General features: G+C 34.0%; 1 long non-coding RNA gene across 1 annotated transcript in view; it reads left to right on the top strand.

The window, feature by feature from the left end:
• Positions 1–11,007: 11,007 nt before the first annotated feature.
• The window catches only part of LOC128626001 (uncharacterized), an 88,569-nt gene continuing 82,404 nt past the window's right edge, over positions 11,008–17,172 (top strand). The window contains exons 1-2 of the long non-coding RNA XR_008389878.1: positions 11,008–11,119; positions 12,979–13,102. This is a non-coding gene — a long non-coding RNA (uncharacterized LOC128626001). The remainder of the gene's footprint in view (positions 11,120–12,978; positions 13,103–17,172) is intronic.

The raw sequence follows: 17,172 nt of genomic DNA, 5'->3' as shown, positions 1-17,172 counted from the left end.
GTTTTAAACTTACTTCCACATCAGGAAGCAGCACAAAATTCATTTTCCCCCTAATTGTAAATATATGAAGTTTGAGATTTTTTATTATTACAGACTTTCATGCCAGTTATGGTTTTATGGCATTAAAGCTAAATGAGACAATAAAATGAAAAGCACCATGTTCCTTTTCATCATTTAACAATTTATAAATATTATTAATAATATTATGACTTTCAACAGCAATGGCAGTGGTAAATTTCCAAAATGAAATGAAGACAATATGCCCTTTGTCTTCATGAGGCCTTTACAGTCTTTAAAAAAACTGTGATGTAGTTCAGCATTTTGAGACTTAAGTTCACTCTTCATGCAGTTGAAGCAGAAAACAGAAAAAAAATATCCTTTGTCTTCTTTGTCTTGCAGAAAATTGCCCTTGTACTTCAGAGACCTGCTGGGTCAAATGTGAAGGTAAGTCAATGGTGCATCTTTGGTTTATAGACGATACTAACAGATGCAATCAATAAAGTTGTTACAAATGTGTACCCAGCTGAAAGGGCATTTGACACATCCTGTCTAATTGATTTTAAAACTGATTTAAGCCTGCATAATTCTTACTTTAAAATTTTGAAAACTCAAAGCCATAAACAAAAGATTTTTATTAACACTAAAGATTCTCATTTGCAGTGGTTGTCTCTGACTCAGAGCAGACAATTTTGTCCTTATTATAGCATAAATTAGAAAGAGCAGGAGCAAAATTGATTACTAATTGCTTTGAGAGTAGTTGAATGAAATTAATAATGTCATAGCCCCTAGACTGGGATCAGTTGTTTCTTAAACAATACAGAAAAAAATCACTTGAACTATAATCAATTTTACCTAGATTAGAAGATATTACTGGCAATTAATGACCATTGAACTTTGAAATCAATGAGGTCTGCCAAAAGAAATCATGGAGACCACACTATTTTAACAATTTAGGTTATTTGTCTCAAGATTATTATGAAAAGAAGCTCGAGTAATTGTAAAATAATATGAGCAAGGAGCAAGAATTTGAGAAGGCTATACCTGATATATTACTTATTTCTACTAGAAATAAATATATTTTAGCTGTATTACTAGAAAATATGACATATGCAATATTATTAAATTTGCAAATATTAAAAAATAACTGGCCTTAGTGGGTCTATCATATTTCTACTTATAATAATAGTATTTCATTATAGTTTTCTTTCTATCACAATGTAGAAATAAATTGTCATCTATTAGATTTACTATAGCATCTGCCATGATAGCATCATTTTCACTATATGACCATTTCCTCTGCATCAACAATGTTCATAAGAACCATGATGGCATTAAGTATAGAATTTAATGTCAAAATATTCTAAACATCAAATAGTAAATATACCATTCATTCTGACTTTAACAGAAAATACAGATTTTATATATATATATATATATATATATATATATCTTCCATTAATTAAACAAAACATTTTTATTTAATTATTATTTGCATCTAAAATATCCAATTAAACTACCATAAAGAATGTCGATGCCATTAGGCTTACAAGTTGAAATCAATTTACAAAAAAATTGATATTTTAGGCCAGATGTTAAAATTGTGAGTTTGTGTTGATTTATCACATTCTGTGTAAAATCAAGCATCTGATATACTTATGATATTAAATGTCTTATGTTCCTGCCCCTTGAATGAGAGAGACCTTATAGATCCTTTCCCAAAACTTCAAGTAATCAAGTGTGCAATAAAACATCCTTTGGGAAGGGTGATGTTGAGAACCTGGTTTGATCATTGCATCTTTAGGAAACAAAGGTTTAATAAAGATTCATAGAGAATATAGTCTTGAAGTTCATAAAAAGAGCTGCAGTGTAAATATGCTTGGTAAAGTGATGTTCCATAGGAAATCATGAAAATTTATTATTTTTTTAATTGATTGTATTCCTGCCCATAAAACCAACATGCATAGTGATGGAGAAATGTAAAATGTATTTTCAGTCCTCAGTTGGTCAACATTAGGACTCGTAATTTTATCAGGAATAATGGGGAATTGTCCATACGATGTGCGTGGAGGAAGGCAGGATAATTTATCTGATTCTCGAAGGACTATTGAAATAACTATTTCAAGGTCACTAAGCTTCTAAGTGGCAGAGACAGGATTAAAACTGAGATTGATCGGATGCTACCTTTGTTACAATCACTACACCAGTGGTTTTCAAACTATTTTTTAACAGCTATTTTTTTTGAATTAGATAGTGCCAGGTTAAATCATATTAAATACTGAATGGCACTGGGGTGAAGAGTTTTCCATTATTTCTGTTTCCACAACAAACTCACCCATCCCTGTACTCCACAGTGATCTCCAAGGTACTTCTACAGAACAACCCTAGTCTTCTCTAAAAGTGTTTTAAAAATCACTGCATTTAAGAAGTTAGATGTCAGATTAATATATATTTTTCTATGGACATATTATTAATAATGCACATTTCCATTATTACATTAGAATGAATTAGTATATTAGTTGGTTAATGGAAATTAGAGAATAAAATTAAGTGTTCATGATTCCTGCATAATAATCAGACTATTCTGACATATATGTACAAATTTTGGCTTGCTCAGGAGGAATAAATGGTGCTGCTACTTCACTCAAGAAAGTACATAGACCTAAAAGGCCATCAAGAGTGTAAGCTGGGTGAAGGAACATGATGAAATACAATAAAAAAAAATAGTTTAAGCAGTTATAAAGCAATTACTCTTTCACTTATTATTTTTCTTTTAGTGAAAACTATTATAAAATATAGTCAAGTGTGAAAAGCATAATGAATAAGAAAATAAAAAATATAAAAAATTAGAAGTGGGTCGATAGCGCTTTTTCAGGTACACTTTTGGGAAGGCATTCATGGATGTAGTGATATATAATCTGGGCTATGCAGAACAGAGGCAGAATTGGAGGAAATTAAACACAGGGTAGATACACCCAGGCATCATTAATTGTTCTTTCTTGTACTTCTCATAGTTCCTGAAATTTCCTGTAATATAGTGCTCTTTACTTTATGTAATAGTATTTCTTAATATTTGTCTTCACCTCTGTCGCCACAAAGAAATTCTTACCAATCTTCTCATTTCCTCTGATGTTTTTTCCCCTCAGTAATTTTTTAAAATGGATGAATGCAAATATCCTCGACATTCCGTTTCTTCAAGCAATGAATTTTTATGGGGGTGCAGTGGTAACAGATTATATGGAAAAACCTCTCCAAATACCCCCACTCCTGTGTCCTGAGACTAGGAAACCACACTACTTAGCAGTCTCTATGAATGTGGCCCCTCCAGCAAACAGAATGGTGCAGAACTGATGTGGACCCCAGCCTGCGGGGCCCGTGTGTTGTGGATATGATGTACAAATTCACATGGACTGCAGAAATCTTGTGGAGAAAAAGGGATGGCATGGCCACTCTCTGAGAGAGAGCCCCTATCCCTGCCTGGACAGGCTTTTATTGCTTTTCTGGGCACATTAAATTGAGGATGGTCCTCATTTACTATGCACAGGTTCGCTTTAGGTGGTTACCTTTTACATAGATAACAAAGGAGAGGAAGCTGCTAATTACTACAAAGTAAAAGGATATTTGCAAATGCAAAGGAAAAGGTGGTTGAACTGGTTACACTCCGTCCGTGAGAGGTTTAGCATAGGTTTTAGGAAGTTACTTTGAAGATATGCAGTAAACATTTTCTGCCTCAATTCAGGGTGAGGTAATTTTAGCAAAAGCAAGCCTCATAGCAGCTTAGGTACAACACAGGCCCGATTCCCTATGGGAAAACCTCCCCACGGGCTTGGGTCCTGTGTGCCAACTCACTCCCCACTGGTTTTCTGAGTCAGGGGCTGGGCTACATTTTCCATGCCATACAGAATGGGTCCCTCTACAGAACCAGCCAGTAAATTGGAATAAACCCCCTCAGTTGTTTATGGCTGTAGTCACCACTGCAGTTGCCAAGCTCTCTGAACTAAGTAAGCTTGTACTAAAAGTCTTCAACATTTAGTTTCTGAAAGTCATGAATGACATATTCTCTTGTGATTTAGACACTGCCCGGTCATCTGGGAAGAGAGGAAATCAATTCTTCATGGGTGAGTTTGCCTGCATTGTATTACTGGAAAAATTTTTGACCCTTCTCACCAATATGACCTTGTAATTTCCCTGCCATTCTCCCACATGTATTTACTCAACCCAAGACATTCTGAGTCATGAATGATTACACAATAGTTTCACCAACATTGTTCTACACATGACATTTCTATGATTAATTTGAAGACACTAGCACAAAAAAAAAATTAAATCAAGCAGCCATGTACACCTAGGGGATGAGAGTTTCCAAAAATCGTTTATCCTAGTTTAGTGCACAACTCCGTGAACTTCTCTAAGGCATGGAGATTATTATTCTCTTAATTGGCTATATCTTCTAGCTCAGTTTCAGGCAAGCAGTGAATAAATATTTGGCTAGTGAACAATTTTAGTTTTTTTTTAAATTTAATTATTGTTCAAGTACAGTTTTCTGTCTTTTACTGCCATCCCAGCCCATCCCCCAGTGCTCCCCACCTCCCTCCCATTTCCACCCCTGGCAGTTTTTGTCCATGTGTCCTTTATACTTGTTTCAGGAGAAAAGGGGAAGGATTCACAGGAACAATTTTAGGGTTTTTTTTTTAAATCAAATATTGAAAGAAACAGACCATTTACCAGTTCATATGTTACTATGTGTCAACCTTTATGTTAAAGTTCTTATGGATTAATGAACATACTTAATCTTATTTAAAAATAAGAGTGTATATAGACTAATGACTATAACTTATTTGAGAAACATATTTATTCAAGTTCCCAGATATCCAGATTACAATGCCAAAATGCCAAGATTTTGGTTGCATTTTCTAATACAATCATTATAAAGTATATTTACTTAAAAAATTTAGAATAGTCATAGAATATTCTTAAAAAGAGATTTGTGAATGTTTAGGCAAAAATTGTGCCTGTGTTGAGATCACTACCTTAGGGAGATCTTTGAGTTTACATATAGTAATTATCAATTTACTAGGTTGGTGGATGGGTGGTTGAAAAATGTATACATTAAAAACTTTGATAGGAAGAGTGCAGTAGATAGAAAACTGTTTAACAATTTCAGCCAGAATGATGCGTGTAATCAGAGAAACAAGAAAATTAAAAAACTTGGGAGTGAGCTAAATTCCAGGTTATTATTAGATTTTTTATCATCTCATGTAGTGTGTGATAAGCTTGCAAGACAAGGAGAGAACAAGACAGCTTTTCTCTTCTTTTTACTCTTTTTCCTTCATCTCTTCCCTTCCCTTTACTTTCTCTTCTTTCTTTCTCTCTTAAACCCTTATGATATTATCACAATTTTTTTTTCAAAATAAGCAGGAAATCACGTAGACAAATTGGAAGTCTGTTTAGGAACAGTGAACAAAGCTGTCTTAAGCAAGAGGGTGGGGTTTCCACAAATAGTAAATTTAATTACGGTAGCCCAGAATAAGTAAACTTAAGGGATAACTTAAAAAACAAGAATTCTACAGACATAGCCATAATGCAAATATCTTTATTCACATCTTGTTTCTTTTCCTTTTTTTTTTCCTTTCTGGGACACATCACTGTGTTAGAAGAAAGTGATCACAGATGGGCTGACAAGGGTCCAGATAACATGTCTAAGAGTTCAGCTGTTAATGTTCTTTCAGTTTTAATAATTTTCTGATTAAACCATGTAAAATTTGCATTGTACTTCATGATATATTGATTTTTAGTGTAAAAAATAGTTTTTAATATAAAATCTTTGACTTTTCTTGGTAACCAAATAACAAGAATCATATTTATTTTATTTTGTTTTCCTGCAGCTTTCATGTATTTTGTATATACCATCATATTAAGGTTATTTTGTAAGGAGGAATACAATCATAATTGGGAGGAATTATGATTATAGTATATGCTTAAATTACATTAGAGGGTAACAAGTAAATGAGATTTTGATTATCATGTGGTGCTAAAAATTTAAATATCAAAAGCAGTCCTTACATGAAAGTATTTGATATAGTCTCTGAGTATGGACATAGGAGTAAGAACATGGGATAGGGTCAATAATTAAAATAAATATGAAATAATAAAGGCTATCCTTTGTATGGCAAATTTATAATCATGATTTTATTCCATGAAACATAACATTAACTCTCTACTGAGGAATGTCCTTTTATAAAATTATAATATTAAGGCAAAAGAGAATGGTAAAGACTGTATAATAATATATTCACAATATTTTGTGCTCCCAGGAATCCCTCCAGAATGTAGTAATCAAATAAGTCTATGTGATTTGGAATTGTTTGCTTTGGATTTTATTGAAATGATTTTCTTCTGGTATTTTAAGTTTTTATTGATTTTAGCAAAATAGATAAGTAAAAGCAAGCAAAGATAGGGAAACACATTCTCTGAAGCATTTTTAAGAGAGAATTTGTCAATTTGTTACTGTATAATATATAAGGAAAGGTAACAGGCACATATATTTACACACATGCACACACTTTGCCTTTTCTTATATGTCTGTCTACCTGTGGTCAGGTAGACAGTATTCATGTATATGTGCATAGACTTAGATGCTTTTTCCAGGGCCTCTACACAGTTTAATAGAAGTCATGGATGCTAATCAAGAAAGAAAAAAATGCATATCCCATGGACATTTTTGCTCTCTATATAGACAAGTTTTCACAATATATCCCACCTTTACTTTAAAAGAGAACACTTTCATATTCTAAAAGAACTGATCAAGTCTTACATGCTACCTTATACTCCCCTTTGAAGTTATTATTCAGTTTCTCATTACTTTTATTCTGAAATTCTGAAAATCATAATTTCTAGACAATGCTTCCACCTTTCCACCAAACATTTCTAATTCTCTATATAGACTTTTCTAATCTAACTAATCTAAATCTAACTGTAGACATTCTAATCTACTGATATTTTTCAAATGTTGGTAATATTTGCCTCATGTTAAATGTTGCTGCTAAGTATTAATCTTCCTTCTCTATTCTCATTGATAGGGATATTTATAGTTTCTCACCTATATTTTTCCATGTCTATTGCCAAGAAACTGGATTTTCTTATTAGGAATTATTTCAAGTCTGAAGTCAGACTAGCATTGAATACTTACACATCCACTCACTAGCTTTGCATCCTTGGTAGTTATCCACTCTGTACCGTGGTTTCTTCATTGCTGGAGAGGAAGGGTAATAGTATGTATAACATACAGTTGATATGTGGAAAAATCCAGAACCTTGCCTGGATTAGTGAGAATTACCCAATTATTAGCTATTATTTTTCCTATAAATTTACTAACGGTGTCTTTGTAAGTAATTAGCATGAAGAAATTTGTTATTCCTTGATGTGTGTTTGCACATTTTTTTCTCTTAGGCATGGGCATAGAATGACTTGTATGCTGTCAGAAAAGAAGAGGGAAGGGGGACAAATGGAGAACAGAGGAAACATAGTTAATATTTTATTAGTGAGGTGTTAGCTACATTACTTCAATGGCAGTTTACACAGGTTGTTTATTTCTCACATAGCAGTTGGTTGTAGAGCAATACAAGCTGTTAGGACAGTGGTCCTCAACCAAGTCTTTCAAGGGCCCAGGTTATCATAATTTGGTCATATTCTTCTTGTCGGGCTGTCATTCCTCAGAGCAGTATCTGCATCTACGTGGTTGAAGAGGACCCATTAATTTATCTGTGTTTCATCTCCCAGGAAAGATTGTGGAGGAATTCAGGGTAAGTATCAGAAGTCAGATGCATTTCTTCTAGTGCATTCTACAGATGGGCCTATGTCAATGACATACTTGTATGTGAGAGAAGCTGGGAAATGGTTGATAACTAGGTCATCAACTGCCTAGATTAAACTTGGAGAATTCCTTACTGGAAGGTAAAAGAAAAAAACATCATGCTGATGGTAGCAGTGTTTGCTATAGTATTTTAAAGTTGCACCCAATGAAAATTACTTTAACAATTGTTCATTCCATAATTTGTAAATGTGTTTTCTTATTTGGTATACAGGGAAGATGACAAAGAAGTTATAATTGCAAAATATTTTCTAATCCATATTGTTTTTGCAATAATTGTGCTGATGTGATATTTGTAAAATCCACATCTCTTATTACAGTGTTGACTCAAAATTATATTATATCGTAAAATTATGCTAAGTGAAATAAGCCAGTCAGAGAAAGACAAATACCATATGATTTCACTCATATGTGGAGTCTAATGAACAAACTGAACTAACAAAGAAAATGGAGATAAGCTCACAGCTGGAAAGCAGGATGGTAGCTAGTGGGGAGCGGTGAGGGTTGGGGGGTATAGCTACTGAGCAACAAGAAAAAAATATTACAGAATGGACCTGGGGGTTATGGGGTCCCTCAGTCACTGTGGATTCTTTGACCCCACCAGGGAATTGGAATTAATGACTTTCAATGCCAGCATTTGGTGAAAAGGAAAAGATTTATTTATTCAGAAGTTATACAGATTTAGAGTAAGGACTAAATGTCTTTGTTAAAATTCTAAAGTCCCTTAAAATACCCACAAACACACACAGTCCTTCCTTCCCCCCTTTGCCCAATGAGGCTAGTCAGGTGTACCGTATATCTCAGGAAAAAAATAGAAGTCTATGGCTCAGCTAGCTCCTGGTTCTTCCTAGTAATCTGTGCTTGGCTGGCAGGTCTCCCGTGGTTCCCAGCACCATCAGCTGTGTAGCCACAATATCCAGTTCTTAATCCAAAACCAGGTGGCATCTTCTCATGGCCCACCAGCAATTCTTTCACTCCTTTCCTTCCCTCCTTTCTTTCCACAACATATCTCCTTCATTTCCCCGAATTGCTAACAGAGGTCTGCATGGCTGCTACATCTTGCTTTCCTACTTCCTAAGCCACCTGATAAAGGGAGCACCCTCTGTACCCCCAACACTGCATCGTTAGAATCCGCATGGCTGCCACACCTGGGTTTTAAATCCTGGTGCTAATGCCCTCTGCAACCCCTTTTCCAACTCCACCTGCAACTGACTTCATCCGCTAGTATTCCCATATTTTTCCAGCCTTTCTGGGCTGCCATAGTAAGTCTGGGCAGAAGTGGTGCAGTGGCATGGAGGGAACCATCTCCAAGCTGTCACAAAGGTGCTGTAACCTGGAGGAGCTGCCTCCCAGTTATGTCATGGGTCGAAGTCACTCCCATCTCCCTGGCTCAAAGTATGGCCATAGTTATTTAAGATATCTATGAAGCTAGCCAGCTGTTATAGACATGTAAAATAACCATTTTTACATGGCAGGTATAAAGCTGGCCAACTGTTGTTATGCAAAATAACTCAATGGCTCAGCTCCATGTGTCCCATCCCCCAGTTCAGACTTCTGTGGGTGAGGATATCCTATATTTTCATATTCCCTGGACACCCCAAGTTCTGGACCCCATTATAAAACCCTCTTTGGTGGGGTCCTGGCTGTACCCGATTTTTGGAAACCACCTAGCCTGGTTTCAGAAGTTGTAACGCCCCCATGGCTCCTGAGTGAGAGACCTTAGAACCATAAGCTACTAAGGAGACAAAGCTTATCTCTCCGGCAGGGGGGCCACCTCTGCCCCTTTTATTTCACCCTGCTTGGCCTTGAGCAGATGACTGGTTAGCCAATCATGGGTAAGATTCCTCAAGGGAGGGATTATCTAAGACAGCACATTCGCAAAGGGGCCCTCAGGGAAGGACTTTGGGGGCTATAGAAAAAGGGGGTGATGAACCTTCACCCCTCAGCTTTGACATAGCCTGAGTCCTCATTATGTCTGCAAAAAGGCTCCTAATCTCTTGGCTGCCTTACTTACCCTGCCCAATTTAAGTCTGAAACAATGCTGGAGGTGGTGTGTGCCACCCTGTGCTGAAAAGGGTAGGTTCACCAGGAGATCAGGTCTAAGAAAGAAGGCACAAAATCCTGTGAAACCTGCTTTGCTAATACCCTCAATTTAAATAATTAGAGTCAAAGCATGAAATGAGTCTGTTTCCCCAAAGTTTTATGGCCCTTTAGCTAACTGACCCTGACTCAGAATAAGCCCTCAGACTTCTTTGAATGTTATCTGTTGTTTGATCATTTCTGTCCGACAATGACTGAGCTTTACCTATACACTCTGTGCAAATTAAACCAAATAAAAGCCCATTGAGGAACAGGCTCCTGGCCCTGCTCCTTTTAAAGATCAGGTACCTTTCCTCCCCAAGCAGATCATGTCTTGGTAGACTTACTCTCATCCATGGTGGACTGGGGGGGTTGGGGGCCTCTGCCTACAGAGGAGGAACCTGTTACAAAAGGACTCATGTACATGGACAAGAGTGTGATGATTGCTGATTGCTGGTGTTAGGGGGATATAAGGGGACTAAATGGTAATAGAATGCAATAAAGATTAAATAAAAAATGTAAACTATATTCATTTGGCAATCATGCATTTCAAAATCATTTTCGTTTAAGATTTTTCTTTGAATTCTTCTAATGGTAACCTGTCCTCTTCTATATATGTCTAAGTGGATTTAAAGTTCACTCTGCTCAAGAGCAGATATATCAGCATTTGAGTTCTGAAAATTACTGTATAAACTTTGATAAGTTTTCTTTAAGAATATTTTATGACCTTTTAAATGGGGTATTATTATCTCTGGATAGTTATGAGAATTAAATATCGTTGAGAATATAAAGGATCTTAACATAGACTCTGGTACTCAATAAATGTATATTCTCTTTCTCTTTATCCTTTCTCTTATTTGTGGATCTAGAATCATTTCCATTTTCTAGGCAGAGAATTAGAAATGGGAAGACTACATAAGACTGTTGAATTGATGAAGTTTTCCTGTGTCACTACACTAACGAGGTGTTAGTGTTCGTCATAATTCGTTTACAAACCCTTCATGAAGACCTTTCCAAATCTCTCAAATTCTCTCTGCTTACTTTTATTTCCATAGGTCTGAAGCACCAAGGAGTCTCATTTTGTATGTGGAGAAAAAAGCACAAAAAAGAGATCCATTTAAACCTTGTCTTTGTTTGAAATGTGCAATTTCAGCTAACTAATTTCACCACTAAGTAAGTAACTTTTTATTATTATTATTAATCATGATGTCTACTTTCACTGTTGGAAATTTCAAGGCAAGTGCATGAAAATTTCCAAAGAGAGGAAGTCAAATATCTGTTATTTATGGTTTGTTCAAATTGATCGTGATAATGAATTACGGCAACTAGTGGAAAGTTGAATTTCCAAAATATTTCAAAAATCATAAAAATATATGTTACAAATAAAATGTGCAGAACAAAATTGATATTAATATGCTATGACACTAATTTATGTTGCATGTATATCATTTTTTAGTTTTATTGAAAAACTTTGATGAGCTCAAAGGTTTACTAAAACAGAAATAGTCACTATACATCTTAGAGATTCAATATTCAACTGGTTATGTTCATTTGTCTGTGATTTACATAAACACTAATAATTGTCTCTACATTAGCTTGGATCTAGACTTACAGATATTGAACAAATGTGTTTTTTTTAATAAAAAAAAATAAGCCTGCAAATGTTTCACTGAACATATAATTCTATGTTTCAGTAATGTTATATACCAGGGAGAATTGAATCACATTTTCTAAACTCATCTTCTGAAACAAGTCTCAGGGATGAGAAATAATATCTGTGCAATATCATATAAAGAAATGAAAACAGTGAAATGTTCTTTAAAAATACTATAGACTGTAGAATCACATATTGTTTGGAAGCTAGGTTCAAAATTAAGGTGAAAATTACTGGGATAAAAATTGCTGGGATATGTCCTTTAAACAACCTATAATGTATACTATAAATGGGAGTGTATACAGCAAATTTTGTGAAGAAATGATTTTAAAATAACTGAGCTAGAGAATAGGTACGAATAAAAAATCACTAAGTGCATATATGTGTCCTTTCAAACCATTTTGATTAATATTAAAGACTGATTATATGAAAGTATATTGAGTACTTGGCACATTTTGAAGCACTTACAAGTTTTAGTTCATTTATTTTTACCAAATGTAATTAAATACTCTTATAACTTGATGATGTTCGTTAACATTATCATCAAATGCCTAATTTTGAATCAACACTTCTGATATATGTCTGCTTACCTGCAGGGTTTATTAGATTTTTTTACATTGTTTCTGAAATGTAAATTTGCATGTATGTCTATGTATGTGAATGTGTATATGTGTGTATGCATAAAAAGATTGAATTTGTCCTAGTGAAGTTTACATAGGTCAGTGCTATGAGTTTTTTTTAAAGTATTGGGTAGTTTAGGAACTACAGTGAATTAATTGTGTATGGGACATTTTTTCTCATCCTTTCTATGGCAATATCTGCCTCCTTACATGTCATTGTGAATTCACATGCTTATATTATTTAATGATTACTATAACTATTTATTTTGATGTTCAAATAATACCAAATGTGACCAATAGGAGCTCTTTCAAGAAGCATTCAATTTTTTCCCACATGATTCTATTGCTCTTTGAATGCTTCATGCGTGACAAAATACAGCTGTTTTACTGGCCACGGACTTATATGCAGCCATTTCTCCAAGGTATCCTAATTTGTTTTAGTGGCAAATGGTAGTTGCAAACGTGCCCCCGGGTGCTAAGTGTACTAATGGCTTTTGACATGTCATTGCTTTTAGATCCTTTCAGTAAACATATATAGGATGTATTTTTAAATGAAATTTTGTATTGCAGAACACTTCTACATTTATAGAATTATTGCAAAGAAAGTTTTCATAAACTCTGCACTCAGTTACCCTTATAATTAATATCTTACATTTGTTCAATGTATTTGTTTAACTAACCAATATTGAAACATGATTAATAGTCCACATCTATTCAGATGTGATTAACTTTCACTTAGTGTCTCTTTTCTGTTGCAGGATCTCGTCCAGGAGACCATGTTGTATTTAGTCATTCTGTTTCCTTGGCTTTCCTTGGCTGTAAGAGTTTCCCAGATACTCCTTGTTTTCAGTGACATTGAAAACCATGGGAACTACTGTTCAGGTGTTTTGTAGAAAGTTTCTTCATTAGACTGTTCTCAATTAGACTTAGAAAACATGTTTTCTAGTGATTAGATTGTGGTTATGGGATTTTGGAAGAAAGATGAAGAATGAAGTGCCAATTTTTAGCACATTACATTAAGGGTATATAGGATCCTGTCTTATTGTTGTTAGTTAACCTTGATCTCATGGCTGAAGGAATGATGTGTCAAGTTTTTACACTTTCAAGTTACAGTTTCCCTCATTTTCATCACATACTCTTTGGAGAGAAGTCACAATATAAAGACAATGCTTGAGGAATGTGGATTTAAACTCCCCTTCCTAGAAGGCAGGCTCCTGGGATTTGGGTTGAAATTGTATTGAATCTATAAATCAATCTTGGAAGGACTGACATTTCAACAATATTGTCTTTCAATCCATAAACATGAAAAGTCTCTTCATCTATTTAGCTCTTGTTTGACTTCTTATAATTCTGAAGTTTTCAAATAAATATTCTATGCATATTTTGTTAGATTTATACCTGAGTATTTATTTTAGGGGTGTTCAAATAAATGGTATTGATTTTAATTTCAAAGTCAAATTGTTTATTGATAGTATATAGAAAATAACTTGTATAATAACTCTGTGTCCTATGACTTTACTGTACTGTAATATTACTTGTAAGATTTTTTTGTTGTTGATTCTTTGAGAATTTCTATGGAGATTATCCTAACATTAGAGAATAAAGACAGTTTTATTACTTGCTTCCCAATCTGTCTACATTTTTTTGCTTTCCTTGTCTTAATAAACTAGGTAGGACTTCCAGTACACTGTTGAATAGGAGTAATTAGAAAGGATAACTTTGTTTCTTTCACATTTTGGGGGAGAAAGCATTGAGTGTCTCACCATTAAATACTATGTTCACTATGTTTTATAGACATTCTTTATCAGGTTGAGAGAGTTCTCCTCTATACCTAGTATGCTGGCAGTTTTTATCATTAATGGATATTAGATTTTGTCAAATTATTTTTCTAATTCAATTGTTAATGTGGTGGTGATTTTTAAATGTTGAAACAGTCCCGAATACCTGGAATAATCCCCATTTGTATGTGAGATATAATTGCTCTGTAATATTACTGAATATGATCTGCTGCTGTTTTGTTGAGGATAGTTTTGCATCTATAGAGGTATTAGTCTGTAGTAGTTCTTCTTGTCATTTGTCTATTGGTATTGTTTCTGATGACTAATAGAATGAATTAGGAAGCATTCCTTATGCTTTTTTTATCAGTCAATTTAGCCAATTTTATTTAACTTTATAAATAAATATATATATATTTAATTTATTTTTAACATCTTTAATTGCTGTTCAAGTACAGTTTTGGGCCTTTCCCCCCACCATTCCCCCTACCCCAGCCCTTCCCACCTCCTTCCCGTATTTCCACCCCCCCTTGTTATTGTCCATGTTTCCTTTATAATTGTTCCTGTAAATCTGCCACCCTTTCCCCCCATTATTCCCTCCCCTCTCCCCTCTGGTCACTGTCAGCCTGTTCTCTATTTCAGTGTCTTTGGTTATATTTTGCTTGCTTGTTCATTTTGTTAATATGATCTCACCTTTAACTGGAATCCTTATGCTTTTATATTCTAGAAGATATTATGTAGAATTGGTATCATCACTTCCTTAACTATTTGGAAGAATTTACCAGTGAAACCATTTCAGTGTGGGGATTTGGTCTTAGAAGGTTATTAAGAATTGATCCCATTTCTTTAATAGATATTGGCTTATATAGATTACCTGTTTGTCACTATGTGGATTTTGGTATTTTGTGTCTTTAAGAAATCTAGTTCATTTCATCTGAATTATCGAATTTGTGGGCATAGAGAGTTGTTGAAATCTTCTTTTATATTAGAGAATTTGTCTAGGTCTCTTTGAGGATGTGTAAGATTTTCTTTATGTATTATACTTTGTTTCCCTGTTGTTAGATGCAGACACATTAAGGACCGTAATGTCCTCTGGAGGAACTGACCCATTTACTCCTACTTTTTAGTATCTATGTTTTTTCCTGATTAATTTTCTTGTTCCCAAGTTTAATTTATTTTATATTAACATGGTTACTTCTACTTTCTTTTGATTAGTATTAGCATGCTGTATCTTTCTCTAATCCTTTTCTTTTAACCTATATAAAACTTAATATTTGAAATTGGATTTTCTGGAGGCAATATATAGTTGTACCTTTAAAAAAGTTCATTCCAATGATCTGTTTTATAATTGTAGTATTAAAACCACATTTGAAGTGATTAATGGTTTAGTTAGAATAACACCCACTATGCTTGTAAATGTTTTCTGTGCTTTGTATCAGTTCTTTGTTTCTTTTCCCGTCATCCTCTGCCTTATCTGATTTTGATTTAACCTCCTCTCTTGACATACTAATTATAATTCTTTTTCTCTTTTTTACTTTTGTTGTTCCCAGGTGAATTACAATATACATTTCAACTAATCTAAGTCCAACTCAAATGGCATTATTTGCTTAATGTGTAATGAATACACCTTAAAAGAATATCTTTTTTTCTGCCCTATTCCTCATGGCATTGCTGTCATTCCTCACTTATCAATATTCTATAATGACCAAATACACTGTTATTATTTGTATTGGGTTGGCCATGAAGGTTTTTTTCCTGTAAGATGTCTCTAGTAGCACTTAGTTGTCTTTAATTTCACTAAAGACAATTCTTTTAGATTGTATTGTGATAGTGTCATATCAACATGCATTTAAGAAAACATCAAAGTTGGTGAATTTTGGTGTAGCCATTTTAATATTGATGGCGAAGAAAATAAGTGACATTTTTGGCATATTATGCTTGATTATTTCAAGAAAGGAAAAATGCAACTGAAATGCTAAAAAAGATGTGCTTGGTGTATGGAGAAGGTGCTGTGACTGACTGAATGTGTCAAAAGCAGTTTGTGAAGTTTCATGCTAGAGATTTCTTGCTGCCATGGTGGGGCAGACCACTTGAAGCTGGTAGTGATCAAATTGAGATATTAATTGAGAATAATCAATATTATACCATGTAGGAGGCAGCTGACATACTGAAAATATCCAAATCAATAAAGTTATTGGTGAAAATGAAAAACATGTTTTTTTATTTTACAGAAAAAATGAAATGAAGTTTTTGGCTAACCCACTCCTTCAAAGAAACAGTTATCTTTTAGACTATATTACTTAAAAATAAAAAAATAAAGATTTAATTATGTATTTATTTAATCCTTCTCTGACACCCTCTTTCTTTATGGAAATCTGAGTTCTTGACATTTTTATTGTGCTTTTCCATGAAAAACTTTTAACATTTCTTACAGGACTGCTTGCAATGAATTCCCTAAATTTTGTCTAAAATAATCTTAATTTCTCTTTTATTTATAAAAGATTCACTTGCTGATAAAGAGTACATTGGTATTTTCTTTCAACACTATATATATATATGTACACACACTATATATATATGTATACAGATATGTGCATGTATATATACACTATATATAATATATATATGCATGTGTATATATGTATATACACACACAATGATTACTCTCCTTTTTTTGCATGGTTTCTAATGACAACACAATTGTATTTCTTACTTCTTTTTCTCAAGTAACGTTTTCCTCTAGTTTCTTTCAAGATTTTATCTTTATTTTTACATAGTTTGAATTTGATATGCCTAGGTATACATTTTCTGGGAATTATACTGCTTTCTGCTCAGTGAGCTTCCTGGATCTGTGTTTTAGTATAAGTCATTAATTTTGTAACATTTCACCCATTATTGACTCGAACATTTTTTTCTGCTCTGTCCTCCTGGTATTCCTGTCAGCCATATATTACACTTTTTGAAATTATCCCATAGCCCTTGGATGTTTGATTCCACATTTTTCCGTTCTGTTCTCTCTGCATTTCAGTCTGGGAGGCATGCATGTTGGCATAAGTTCAAGATCACTGACACTTTTCTAGGCCATGTTGAGATTGCCGAAGGGCTCACTGACCGCATTTCTTTTTTTTTTTAGATTTTTAATTTATTTATCTTTAGAGGGGAAGAGAAGGAGAGAGG

Source organism: Artibeus jamaicensis, unplaced genomic scaffold, assembly GCF_021234435.1.
Source record: "Artibeus jamaicensis isolate MK-2021 breed Jamaican fruit bat unplaced genomic scaffold, CSHL_Jam_final scaffold_1964, whole genome shotgun sequence".
NCBI lineage: Eukaryota > Metazoa > Chordata > Mammalia > Chiroptera > Phyllostomidae > Artibeus > Artibeus jamaicensis.
The sequence above is the reverse complement of the archived record's forward strand: the minus strand, read 5'-3'. Positions and strand labels throughout refer to the sequence as shown.